At 45.8% G+C, this 13,539-nt stretch overlaps 1 protein-coding gene and 1 pseudogene across 1 annotated transcript in view; both read left to right on the plus strand.

Annotated features, from left to right (window-relative positions):
* Nucleotides 1-13,539, plus strand: part of LOC126096493 (uncharacterized) — a 697,302-nt gene that overhangs the window by 200,138 nt on the left and 483,625 nt on the right. The gene's annotated exons all lie outside the window — the stretch shown is intronic.
* Nucleotides 11,303-11,420, plus strand: LOC126098354 (5S ribosomal RNA; annotated as a pseudogene).

A 13,539-nucleotide genomic window follows, 5' to 3' on the forward strand; every position in this document is an offset into this window, starting at 1 on the left:
CCCCACAGTTCCTCGTCGTTTCTCGATCTGAGGACGGAAAGGATTTTTCCTCTGTCAACCCTTTCGTTATCCAGAAGGGCGTAGATGCCATAGCCGGATCTGTCAAATCTTGTACCAGGTTGCGTAACGGTACCTTATTACTAGAAACTGAGAGTGCCTTTCAGGCACAAAAACTGCTTCGGGCCACACTCCTGTACACGTTCCCTGTCCGGGTGGAGGCCCACCGCACTTTGAATTCGTCTCGTGGTCTAGTCTATACTAGCTCCCTCGACGGATTGACTGACGAGGAGATTCAATCTTTCCTCGCTGAGCAGGGCGTGACGGCTGTCCATAGGGTCATGAAAAAGGTCAACAATGACCTTGTACCGACCCGGACACTTTTCTTGACCTTCGATAGTGTTAAGCTGCCATCGCGCATCAAGGCGGGCTACGAGGTTATTTCTGTTCGCCCCTATGTCCCGACACCTACGCGCTGCTACCAGTGTCAGCGTTTCAATCACACTCGACAGTCTTGTTCCAATGCGGCTAAATGTGTCACTTGTGGCAGGGATGCCCATGAGGGTGACTGTCCACCTCCGTCTCCTCGTTGTGTGAACTGTCAGGGTGACCATGCCGCATCCTTCCGCGACTGTCCTGTCTATAAGGAAGAACGCTGTATCCAAGAAATTCGGGTCAAAGAGAAAGTGTCCACCTCGGCTGCTCGCAAGCTATTGGCTAGTAGGAAGCCCGCGCTGCTCCCAGCGGGGAAATACAGTACTGTCCTCGCCTCTCCTCGGACTACCAAGGAGGTAGCAACCCAGACATGCGATCTGACCTTCAGCACCACGGTCGTCCGTTCGGCCAGTGCTAAGATCGCGCGGTCGACGTCTCCTCTTCCTCCCATCACCCCACAAACACCAGCCCCTTCATCAGCTTCTGCTAAGACGAAGACCCCGAAGTCAGATGCACGGGCCTTCAAGAAGGAACCATCCCGTGCAGACTTCCTACGTACCTCGACCTCCCAGCCTTCGACCGGTACTTCCACCAAACGTCCTTCCAAAAAGGCTCATAGGAAGCACAGTTCTCCTTCTCCGCCACGGCGCATTTCTTCTCCTGCGCCACCCAGCGGTTGCCGCCCCAGGCCGTCACCCGTTTCGCCTGGCCGCACCGCTGGTAGCCGTACATCTGGCCGTTCACCGGCGGAGGAAGCTCCCCCTCCCGGCCATTCTCCCGAGATGGCCGATGAACCTATAGACCCAATGGACGATGACTGTCCGCCTACTGATGGCGGCGGCAGTGCTCGCTCGAAGCCAGGCTCTCAGCGGCCTTCGAGGTGACCCCTTCTTTCATCTTCCTTTTCTTACGATGGCACTTACTCACTGGAATATTCGCAGCATTCGCTCCAACCGAGAGGACTTGAAGTTGCTGCTCCGCTTGCACCGTCCGCTCATCGTAGCCCTCCAGGAAACGAAGCTACGCCCATGCGATCAAATTGCCTTGGCACACTACACCTCTGTGCGTTTTGACCTACCCCCTGTGGTAGGTATCCCAGCTCATGGAGGGGTTATGTTGCTGGTCTGGGATGGTATTTACTACGATCCCATCACGTTGCACACCGGCCTGCAGGCAGTTGCCATCCGCATTACTCTCCCCACTTTTACGTTTTCCTTTTGTACCGTTTACACTCCATCGTCATCTGCCGTTACCAGGGCAGACATGATGCAACTTATTGCTCAGCTACCTGCACCATTTTTGTTAACTGGAGACCTCAATGCCCACCATCCCCTTTGGGGCTCTCCAGCATCCTGCCCGAGGGGCTCCTTGTTAGCAGACCTTTTCAACCAGCTCAATGTTGTCTGCCTCAATACTGGCGCCCCTACTTTTCTTTCGGACACATCTCACACCTATTCCCATTTAGACCTCTCTATATGTACTCCCCAACTTGCACGCCGGTTTGGGTGGTATGCACTTTCCGATACATATTCGAGCGACCACTTGCCGTGTGTTATCCATCTCTTGCAGCATACCCCCTCTCCGTGCTCCTCTAGTTGGACCATCTCCAAGGCAGACTGGGGGCTCTTCTCTTCCAGGGCGACTTTCAGGATCAAACCTTCACAAGCTGCGATCGTCAGGTCGCACACCTCACGGAAGTCATTCTCGCTGCTGCTGAATATTCCATCCCTCACCCTACTTCTTCTCCACGTCGCGTACCGGTCCCCTGGTGGACCGCAGCATGTAGAGACGCTTTACGTGCTCGTCGACGTGCTTTACGCACATTTAAACGCCACCCTACAGTGGCGAATTGTATCAATTATAAACGATTACGTGCTCAGTGTCGTCGTATTATCAAAGAAAGCAAGAAAGCCAGCTGGGCTGCTTTCACAAGCACCTTCAACAGTTTTACTCCTTCTTCTGTTGTCTGGGGTAGCCTGCGCCGGCTATCTGGCACTAAGGTCCACTCACCAGTTTCTGGCTTGAAGGTCGCGAATGACGTCCTTGTGGCCCCTGAGGCTGTCTCCAATGCCTTCGGCCGCTTTTTCGCAGAGGTTTCGAGCTCCGCTCATTACCACCCTGCCTTCCTCCCCCGCAAACAGGCAGAGGAGGCTCGGCCACCTAACTTCCGCTCCTCGAATTGTGAAAGTTATAATGCCCCATTCACCATGCGGGAACTCGAAAACGCACTTGGCCGATCACGGTCCTCCGCTCCAGGGCCTGATTCTATTCATATTCAGATGCTGAAGAACCTTTCTCCTGCGGGTAAAGGTTTTCTTCTTCGGACATACAATCGCATCTGGATTGAGGGACATGTTCCCGCATGCTGGCGCGAGTCTATTGTTGTCCCGATTCCTAAGCCGGGGAAGGACAAGCACTTGCCTTCCAGTTATCGACCTATCTCGCTTACCAGCTGTGTCTGTAAAGTGATGGAGCGAATGGTTAACTCTCGATTGGTTTGGCTGCTCGAGTCTCGACGCCTACTTCCCAATGTACAATGTGGATTTCGTAGGCGCCGCTCTGCTGTTGACCATCTGGTTACCTTGTCGACCTTCATTATGAATAACTTCTTGCCGAAGCGCCCGACCGCGGCTGTGTTCTTTGATTTGGAGAAGGCTTACGACACCTGTTGGAGGGCGGGCATTCTCTGCACCATGCATACATGGGGCCTTCGCGGTCGCCTCCCTCTTTTTATTCGTTCCTTTTAATGGATCGACAGTTCAGGGTACGTGTGGGTTCTGTCCTGTCCGACACCTTTCGCCAGGAGAATGGGATGTCACAGGGCTCAGTTTTGAGCGTCGCTCTCTTCGCCATCGCGATCAATCCAATAATGGATTGCCTCCCAGCTGATGTATCAGGCTCCCTTTTTGTGGACGATTTTACCATCTATTGCAGCGCGCAGTGTACACGTGTCCTGGAGCGCTGTCTTCAGCGTTCTCTTGACCGTCTTTACTCCTGGAGTGTCGCCAATTGCTTCCGTTTTTCTGCCGAGAAGACGGTCTGTATTAACTTCTGGCGCTACAAAGAGTTTCTCCCACCGTCCTTACGACTCGGTCCCGTTGCTCTCCCAATCGTGGAGACAACCAAATTATTAGGCCTTACATTTGAGAGGAAACTTAGCTGGTCTCCACATGTGTCATATTCGGCCGCCCGTTGTACCCGTTCTTTAAACGTCCTCCGTGTTCTCAGTGGTATGTCGTGGGGAGCGGATCGAGCCGTCCTACTTCGTCTATATCGGTCGATCGTCCGCTCCAAGCTGGATTATGGGAGCTTCGTATACTCCTCTGCACGGCCATCCATCTTACGCCGCCTCAACTCCATACAACATCGGGGTTTACGACTTGCGATCGGAGCATTTTATACTAGTCCCGTAGAGAGTCTTCATGCTGACGCTGGCGAATTGCCACTCACCTACCGGCGCGATATACTGCTTTGTCGGTATGCCTGTCGGCTACTGTCAATGCCCGACCATCTGTCTTACCGTTCCTTTTTTGACGACTCTCTCGACCGTCAATACGGGTTGTATGTCTCTGCCCTGCTACCCCCTGGAGTTCGCTTTCGTCGCCTCCTTCAACACCTTAATTTTTCATTCCCTGCAACCTTTCGAGTGGGCGAGAGCCACACGCCACCTTGGCTCCAGGCTCAGGTCCGCGTTCACCTTGACCTCAGCTCGCTCCCAAAAGAGGTTACCCCCGGTTCGGTCTACCACTCCCGTTTTTTGGAACTTCGTTCGAAGTTCATCAACGTGACTTTCATTTATACAGATGGCTGTAAGACCAATGACGGGGTCGGGTGTTCCTTTATTGTCGGGGCACAAAGTTCCAAATACCGGCTCCATGGCCGTTGTTCGGTCTTCACAGCTGAGCTCTTTGCCCTCTACCAGGCTGTTCTTTACATCTGCCGCCACCGACATTCTGCTTATGTCATCTGCTCCGATTCCCTGAGCGCCATCCAGAGCCTCAGTGATCCGTACCCGGTTCACCCTTTCGTACACCGGATCCAACGCTCTCTTCAGCAGCTGGTGGACGTCGGTTCTCCGGTTAGGTTTATGTGGGTTCCTGGCCATGTCGGTATCCCTGGGAACGAAGCTGCAGATGCCGCGACCAAGGCTGCGGTCCTCCAGCCTCGGACAGCTTCTTGTTGTGTCCCTTCGTCCGATTTTAGCAGGGTCATTTGTCGGAACATTTTATCGCTGTGGCATGTCGATTGGGCTGCACTTACAGACAACAAGCTTCGGGCCTTAAAACCTCTTCCCGTGGCTTGGACGTCCTCCTCACGCCCTTCTCGGCGGGAGGAGGTAGTTTTGGCCCGGTTAAGAATTGGACACTGCCGGTTCAGCCATCGCCATCTGCTGACGGCTGCGCCGGCGCCGTTCTGCCCATGTGGGCACTTGCTGACGGTTCGACACATTTTAATGTCCTGTCCAGATTTCAACACACTGCGTCTAGATCTTAACCTGCCAAGTACCTTCGATGCCATTTTAGCGGATGACCCACGAGGAGCTGCTCGTGTTCTTCGTTTTATCAATTTGACAAACCTCTCTAAGGACATTTGATGATGCTGTTTTTTAATCCTATGCCTGTCAGTCTGTCTTTTATCGTGTTTTCCCTTTTAGTTGTTGTTGTCAACTTGTGCCTCGCGGTGCATTCTTAGAGTAGTCAGGGCGCTAATGACCATTGCAGTTGTGCGCCCTAAAACCACAAAAAAAAAAAAAATCCATTAGAACTACTGTCAGCCTTGGGAGAGCCAGTCCTGACAAAACTCTACTATCTGGTGAGCAAGATGTATGAGACAGGCGAAATACCCTCAGACATCATGAAGAATATAATAATTCCAATCCCAAAGAAAGCAGGTGTTGACAGATGTGAAAATTACCGAACTATGTTTAATAAGTCACAGCTGCAAAATACTAACACGAATTCTTTACAGACGAATGAAAAAACTGGTAAAAGCCGACCTCGGGGAGGATCAGTTTGGATTCCGTAGAAATATTTGAACACGTGAGGCAATACTGACCGTACGACTTATCTTAGAAGCTAGATTAAGGAAAGGCAAATCTACGTTCCTAGCATTTGTAGACTTAGAAAAAGCTTTTGACAATGTTGACTGGAATACTGTCTTTCAAATTCTGAAGGTGGCAGGGGTAAAATACAGGGAGCGAAAGGCTATTTACAATTTGTACAGAAACCAGATGACAATTATAAGAGTCGAGGGACATCAAAGGGAAGCAGTGGTTGGGAAGGGAGTGAGACAGGATTGTAGCCTCTCCCCGTATATTGAGCAAGCAGTAAAGGAAACAAAAGAAAAATTCGGAGTAGGTATTAAAATCCATGGAGAAGAAATAAAAACTTTGAGGTTCGCCGATGACATTGTAATTCTGTCAGAGACAGCAAAGGACTTGGAAGAGCAGTTGAACGGAATGGATAGTGTCTTGAAAGGAGGATATAAGATGAACATCAACAAAAGCAAAACGAGGATAATGGAATGTAGTCGAATTAAGTCGGGTAATCGCGAGGGAATTAGATTAGGAAATGAGACACTTAAAGTAATAAAGGATTTCTGCTATTTGGGAAGCAAAATAACTGACGATGGTCGAAGTAGAGAGGATATAAAATGTAGACTGGCAATGGCAAGGAAAGCATTTCTGAAGAAGAGAAATTTGTTAACATCGAGTATAGTTTTAAGTGTCAGGAAATCGTTTCTGAAAGTATTTGTATGGAGTGTAGCCATGTATGGAAGTGAAACATGGACGATAAATAGTTTGGACAAGAAGAGAATAGAAGTTTTCGAAATGGGGTGCTACAGAATAATGCTGAAGATTAGATGAATAGACCACATAACTAATGAGGAAGTATTGAATAGGATTGGGGAAAAAAGAAGTTTGTGGCACAACTTGACTAGAAGAAGGGATCGGTTGGTAGGACATGTTCTGAGGCATCAAGGGATCACCAATTTAGTATTGGTGGGCAGCGTGGAGGGTAAAAATAGTAGAGGGAGACCAAGAGATGAAGACACTAAGCAGATTCAGAAGGATGTAGGTTGCAGTAGTTACTGGGAGATGAAGAAGCTTGCACAGGATAGAGTAGCATGGAGAGCTGCATCAAACAACACAACAACAACAACAACAGTGTATTTATGTTCATTCCATTCAATTGTACAACGCATTATCTCGAACTATCATGAAGTTACTATATTTTGAGGACGGCTCTGCGTGGGCTATGTAGAAAAGATATGCATGGACGAACTCGGGATATATATCTTGTTCGATGTACTTAGCTTTGTTTACAGATGGGATTTGACCGAATTACGTGTAATTTAGGTTTTTCACGCTATTGGAATTTTACGCATTTTTATTGTAAACAGTGCTTGCAAAAATCTTGCTTCCTATTACATCTGCTTTTCAACAAATACTGCAATCTGCTGTGGTTTGGAGTTCGAAACACATCGTTGTAATTCAGTAAACGTTGGAAACGTTAGACACTGACCAGTCACTTCCAATACGATCAACATTGCGTTTAGCACTTGATGTCCATTGACGACAAGCGAGGAGAAAGGTATTTGGAGGGTGCTCAAGCATTTAAGTAATTGATTTCACTGCGGAAGACAGCCACTTATGCGACTTAAGTAATTTTCGTCGTTTGAACAAAATAGGGCAGTATTTCTAACATTACAGAGATCGTGAACTGCTCGCGCACCTCTGTGCTGAAAGTATATTGTGACCTAATTTGTCTACTTCATGTGCGACTAAACACTGGTTATACCCTGACAAAATTGAAGATTACTTTAATGGCATTTTTTGAATAATGTTAGTGAATTAACTGGCTCATTGTGAATTGTTATATAGTTGGAGTATAACTTGTCTGCTTACGGACAGAATGTGCGAGTGTTTTACCTTGTTTATTTTGACATTCATCGGGTCTTCTAGTGCCTCTTACTACAATTCATGAGGTACAAAATGCAATGTTCGGTCTGTGTGAATTCTGGGACCTCGTGAAAATGGTATTAATGTGGACGACATTTTCTGTAAGCCAAATTTTTTAAATAAATTGCAGGGAACTGTCTAAGTTGCAGTATTAATTTTCTTTATTACTTGTTGACAACTTTCAAGCCTAAGTTCATTATCAAATCATCCATTAAGCTCTGCAATAACATCAGTTACGACAGTCACATGACAGTTCATTCCAGTTACACGCATCGTGTAAATTAGCGCAGGGCTGAACTTCGTTCACCTAAAGAACGCATGACAGTGTGGAAGGTATTCAGACAATAGTGATCTCAGGCTCGAAACTAGCCATCAAGTAAGAAAGGAAATAAGTATTGCAACTTCGACGGTTCTCCGCAGTTTATTGTTTAATTTGGTAAACCATACTGTTACTGAAGTCATGTCTTCCAGAATCCTGGAAATTAGTAAATATTGTATAAGCGCCGTGTACACTGTTCAGTGAGTGAATGTACAGCTGCCAGTGATGGTAGCAAGTACCTATTAGGTGCATCAGAAATATTTACTCTCCTGCGTGTATCTGTGCAGATGCACACGCGAGTAAAAATGAGAAACTTCGTGAAACCCGGAAGAAACACGTGAAAAACCTTAAGTTTGACCACCCGAACCCCACCTGGATGAATTGTTGTAAAACCGAGTTTTGTAACCTCAGTCCATTCGCCAATGCGAAGATTTTGGCGCCAAGGCGTTAGTACGTGTTAAGTGATGTCACACCACGGCTTTCATCTCTCATGTTCCCTAATCTCTTGTGTCCAAAAGTTGTACGTAGTAAAATAGTGTACACAAAGCACTGTGGGTCAGCAAACCAAAGATTGTAGGCATATAGTTCTGTTACAGGGTTCGCGGGATAAGGAATCAACGTGGCATTGCGTTCGTACCGAACGCGGTGATAAAATCTGCTTTATTTTTCGCAAAAAAAAAAAATTGCAACGGTTGCGGAACGGACAAATTTTGTATTACAGAGAGTAACAGGGTATCTATTACAGTAGTTACGTATGTCGTAGTACCAAAAACACTGGCTGTCACTAACATACTCATAAAGTACGTACATGTCAAATGTGAAATGACTGTCACCACCAACCACCATGCACGTATAACTACGGCATAAAGTTGTATTCACTCATTAAAGGATATGTAACGTATATTGTGCAAAAGTTTACACGCCTAGCAAGGACACGCTATGTTTTGCCAGGATATTGTAAGCTGATTACCTGATACACGCTCTCGGGCAAAAATCGAATAGTCACTCGACTGGGACTGCCCCTCACAGTTCACTGACAGCGCATATGATGCGGCAGGTGCCCTGTCTTACCCAGCCTACTCTCGCGAACGACCTGACTTGAGGTCTCCTGTGAATGGCAGCACATTACGGTAAGAGAGGAGGTTCTTGTTTAATCACGTTGCACTTCAACTTGAAATTTCCGACATTTTGTACGTCTCAATTAACACAAGACTGTCGTATGCTGACCACGTAATCACATCTAACTGCATGGATCAACGATTTTTGTTGTTTACTTCATGCCGTAAAGTTCGAATTCCACTACTTATTTATTTTGTTTAGCGTACGACACAAATCAAGATTTATAGAGGATGCTAGTAAAGTAAATATATTCGTAAATTCGCATGAAAAATAAATAAGACAGATCACAAATATGCAAAGAAAAATATAAACACAAGTATAAATAAAGATTTACATATATGTATAAAGACAAAAAAGCAAGCGTGTAATAAAATTAGATGCACGTAAGAAGCATATGTCCAGATTAGTAATGTCATCGATGGCCTCTTCGATCGCACCCAGGAATTCAGTCTGACCGTGGGTACTTTCTAACAGGGATTCCTCGACGGTGTGTCGAATCGTTTGTCTTACAGCAAAGCAGTGGCACTCAGAAGTAACCATGTGCCTTTTACGCATGGAATTTGCGTACGCTAATACCAGGAACGGCTTTTTATTAAATTAATTTAATACACTAATATGAATGAGTTCGTCAATGGGATTGAAATCCGTGCAAATGCAATGACACGAAATGACATCAGTGCAAGCGGTTCAGAGATGCTGCATCTCCAGTTTCGTGAATGTGTGCTAACAATTGAAAATTTGTGTTGAACCGTGACGCTACGATGTGAACAGGATTTTTTTCCCAAGTGAATTTGTGTTTTTGCCTCCAGCGGCCTGAGATCGAAGTCAAGCTAAGGGTAATCCTTCCTGTTGGTAGCAATGAAATTAATTCCAGATATTGAATGCTGATAGTACTCCAGAAGATATCGTGTCGCCACTTCATTAGCCGCACTTACATCGATCAACTAGGTAAAATACCTTGCCTGGCGACGCTCTGAGCTTACAGGAAACAGGCGGACCATCGATGATTTTCAGCTACGTAACGAATGTCTCTTCGCCGTTCTACTGATTCAGATGTATATAGATCCACTATCTGCATTAGATATATTAAATAAAAGTATTCCTTTTATATATCTTGTGTTTCTCCATCTATATGTGGCGAGATTTGTCTCTGCCTTTTGCTTTGTAGGTGCACTGACTCTCTGTGATTGTAGAATATCCGCTACGGTCGCAGGTTCGAATCCTGCCTCGGGCATGGATGTGTGTGATGTCCTTAGGTTAGTTAGGTTTAAGTAGTTCTAAGTTCTAGGGGACTGATGACCTTAGAAGTTAAGTCCCATAGTGCTCAGAGCCATTTGAACCTTTTTTAGAATATCGCCCTAGACAATGACATTTACAACAGACAAGCCAAATTACATTAATTTCAAACAAACAACGTGAGTGCTGACAGGGACAGTCGAGATGCGTTCCTCTTACTTCTTTGCCATAATCTTTCTCTCTGATACAATGTAGTTAACAGTGCGAACAAATGGGACCCTCAGAACTTAACGAGAGCATTCTTTGAACGAGTAATTATTCAGTTTAGAACAAGCCTGACGCATCACCCGGCGATGGTGCATAATGATAACGCGCCAGACCTGTAATAGGGAGGACCGGGACCTCAAATTCCGGTTTGACCTGCTAAGTTAAGCTTCTGGCGGTCTGCTAGTTTCTTCGTTTGCCAGACTTTAGCTGTTAATTTTATTGAGTGTTCCAATAGTCCCCGTTTCGATCGCTACACAGTCCACAGTGCCGTTTTTGTCTTTCTCTGATATTTCATCAGTTTAAGTTGGTGGAATAGTTCGAAAAAGTGATACTTCGGAGGCGATCGATGAATCATGCGGCTGGTTTCTGTATGGGCCGTGCCTTCATAAATCTAGAAACGAAACAGCCATCATCGAGGTGGCTAGATGATTCAGTTGTGCAGTCGATTTCATAAACTGTATTGTTGTCTGAATGTAAGGGGAGTTTTCTGTATGACTGAGAAGAACTGGTCGAAACACTACCTGGATTTAGACTGGATGTCTCTCCTCAGGATTATCAGGCGAATTTTTTGTTGTGTTACTGTAGATAGTTGTAATTTCATTCCTACACTGCGTAGATGGAGTCTGACCAGACATGTATTGCTCATCACTTTTCATGCAACGCCCAGTGTCAACAAACAAAAATCATTTTTAAAGCAGAATTTTACGCGCCCATTCTACCCAGAGGTCCCAAATTAATCTAGTGCAATATTGTTTTTATCGATACATCATAAGAGCAACTGTAAAACAGGAAGAACAACCAGTACCCAAGAAGAGACTCGCGTGCCGCCGTTGCCCGCATTGACTGCTACCGCCATGCAGCAATGAAACTGTCTCTCTAGAGTACTAATTATTCTTGGTATTGTACTGTCCTTGTAAATACGTATCGATCAGACAAACTAATTTGGGACATCTCTATCTAATAGGCGTGGCAACAGCCTTGCCGCAGTGGATCCACCTGTTCCCGTCAGATCACCGAAGTTAAGCACTGTCGAGCGTGGTCGGCACTTGGATGGGTGACCATCTGGTACGCCATGCGCTGTTGCCATTTTTCGGGGTGCACTCAACCTCGTGATGCCAATTGAGCAGCTACTCGACCGAATCGTAGCGGCTCCGGTCTCAGAAAACCATCGTAACGACTGGGAGAGAGGTGTGCTGACCAAACACCCCTCCTATCCGTATCCTCAACTGAGGATGACACGGCGGTCGGATGGGCCCGATGGGCTACTTGTGGCCTGAAGACGGAGTGCTATCGAATGGGCACGTAAAATTTCGCTTTATAATAATTTTGTTTGTTAATAAGGAATACACCAACGCGCTTTCTTTAACATTGGGCGTCACATGAAAGTTGCGATGGGATGTATTTTTTTGGGCTGACTCCAGCTACACGAAACACCACAAGTGCTCCTGAGTAGTCTTACGGCGGACAGTCGTTTTGTATATAGCGTGTAAAAAAACAACATATACAAAATTTTTGTATTTAGAAGAGATAAAGAACAGATGCACCATTTCCCCGTTAGGGGTCGATGAAGGTAGTGACGCTCCTGATGTTCAGAAACGGTGTTCAGATAACGGTATAATGAATGTTTTTTTAGAAATATTGTTTACCACCTATGAATATCTTTTTTGTGGGGGGGGGACAAAGTGTTCGGTGTACGATACACCTATAGACGCATCAGAAGAATGGTTGTCCGTTTGGCTGAAGCTGCAGCAGTCATTCATGATACACTTGATTGATTTGACGGTGTTAGACAATCACCAGGACGCAGATGCTGCATTAAGTAATTAATTTAAACGGACGGTAATTTCTGCAACATCGCTGAAGCAATATTCATCGCACAGCAGTTTGAACACCTCACTGACCATCCGTAGCGTCAAATCCCTCATGGACAACTAGCGAAGAAACGATGTTCCTGTCTTATATTTGTCCCGTAAAAGGGTTTCTTTTTATCTCTTCTAAATACTCTAAAATTCTGTTCATGTAGTTTTTTTGACACCATGTGTATACGTATTGCAGCCAGTATCAGTCGGTAACTTTTCGCATAAAAATGAGTTACGCTTCTAAGTTTAGCTTGGCACGGTTTTGGTGAAATATTACAGAAGAATTGTCCAGATATTCTGCGTCGCAGTCTCGAAGCTAGCTGGAATACAGTAACAGAGGCGACCAGGAAGCGAGCGGCGGCATACAAACATGCAGCAGGAGGAGAGGACGGGCTCTTCCAAGGACTCCATTGACGTCAGGCGACGCACGCCGGGTGACTGCCTTAGAAAACGAACTGCCCTATCTGGCTGGCCAGCTGATATCACTGGAAGCAGGAAAATGTGAGTGTGCTCTCGGCTGCGTTTGTCGCTCTTTGTTGGGTACATGCTTGTTCACTGTGATGTACACCTGATGGTTTGGTTGTTTCTTCTTGCGAACGCGTGTCATGAGCAAACAGCTCCACTCGCACAAAGATGAATAAAGACTACGATTACCACATTTAATGTAGAATACGACGGTACTTTTGGACTTCAAAACAGCCCACGCCTTCCTATGATAACGGAACAGTGATGGAGGTACACTATTCAGGGGTCTTTGTTTCCACAAACACGTGTCTGTGCCTGTGCTGCATGTCATATTATTTTACCGAAAACAAAGTCCAAGACGTTCTTTAGTGCCTTGATATATGACTTTTGAAAAGAAGTTAGACGTTAATGCTAATAAAACACTTCCATAACAATGGCATTATATTTGTTATTTCCCTCCCCGTACCTGAACTCTGTAGGTTAATGCTCAGTAATTCAACTGACACGCAAGCCGGGCGCGAAATCAACCATTTCCACATGTAACAGTTCTCCCTTGCTCTAATTAAACTAGAGTTCAGTCGCTTTCGCTGTTTTTGATGTCTGTAGACAGATTATTTCCTGTTATAATCGGATACACATATTATATAAACAAAAATACATTGGAAACTTCGTAAATTTCTGCATTTCGTGCCGTAGTAGTACAGAAGGAACGACGTGACTTAAACTTGTCGGACATCAAAACCAAACTATTAATTTGTTTTATTGATACGTTTATCACGCTAATCTAGAAGCCGAAAGGTTTCTCCTGGTCATTTAAGATGGTTAGGAGTGATAGTACTGACATAAGTCTAATCGCCTGTTGTGCTTATGTGGATTCGTGT

Source organism: Schistocerca cancellata, chromosome 1 (genome assembly GCF_023864275.1).
Source record: "Schistocerca cancellata isolate TAMUIC-IGC-003103 chromosome 1, iqSchCanc2.1, whole genome shotgun sequence".
Lineage (NCBI taxonomy): Eukaryota > Metazoa > Arthropoda > Insecta > Orthoptera > Acrididae > Schistocerca > Schistocerca cancellata.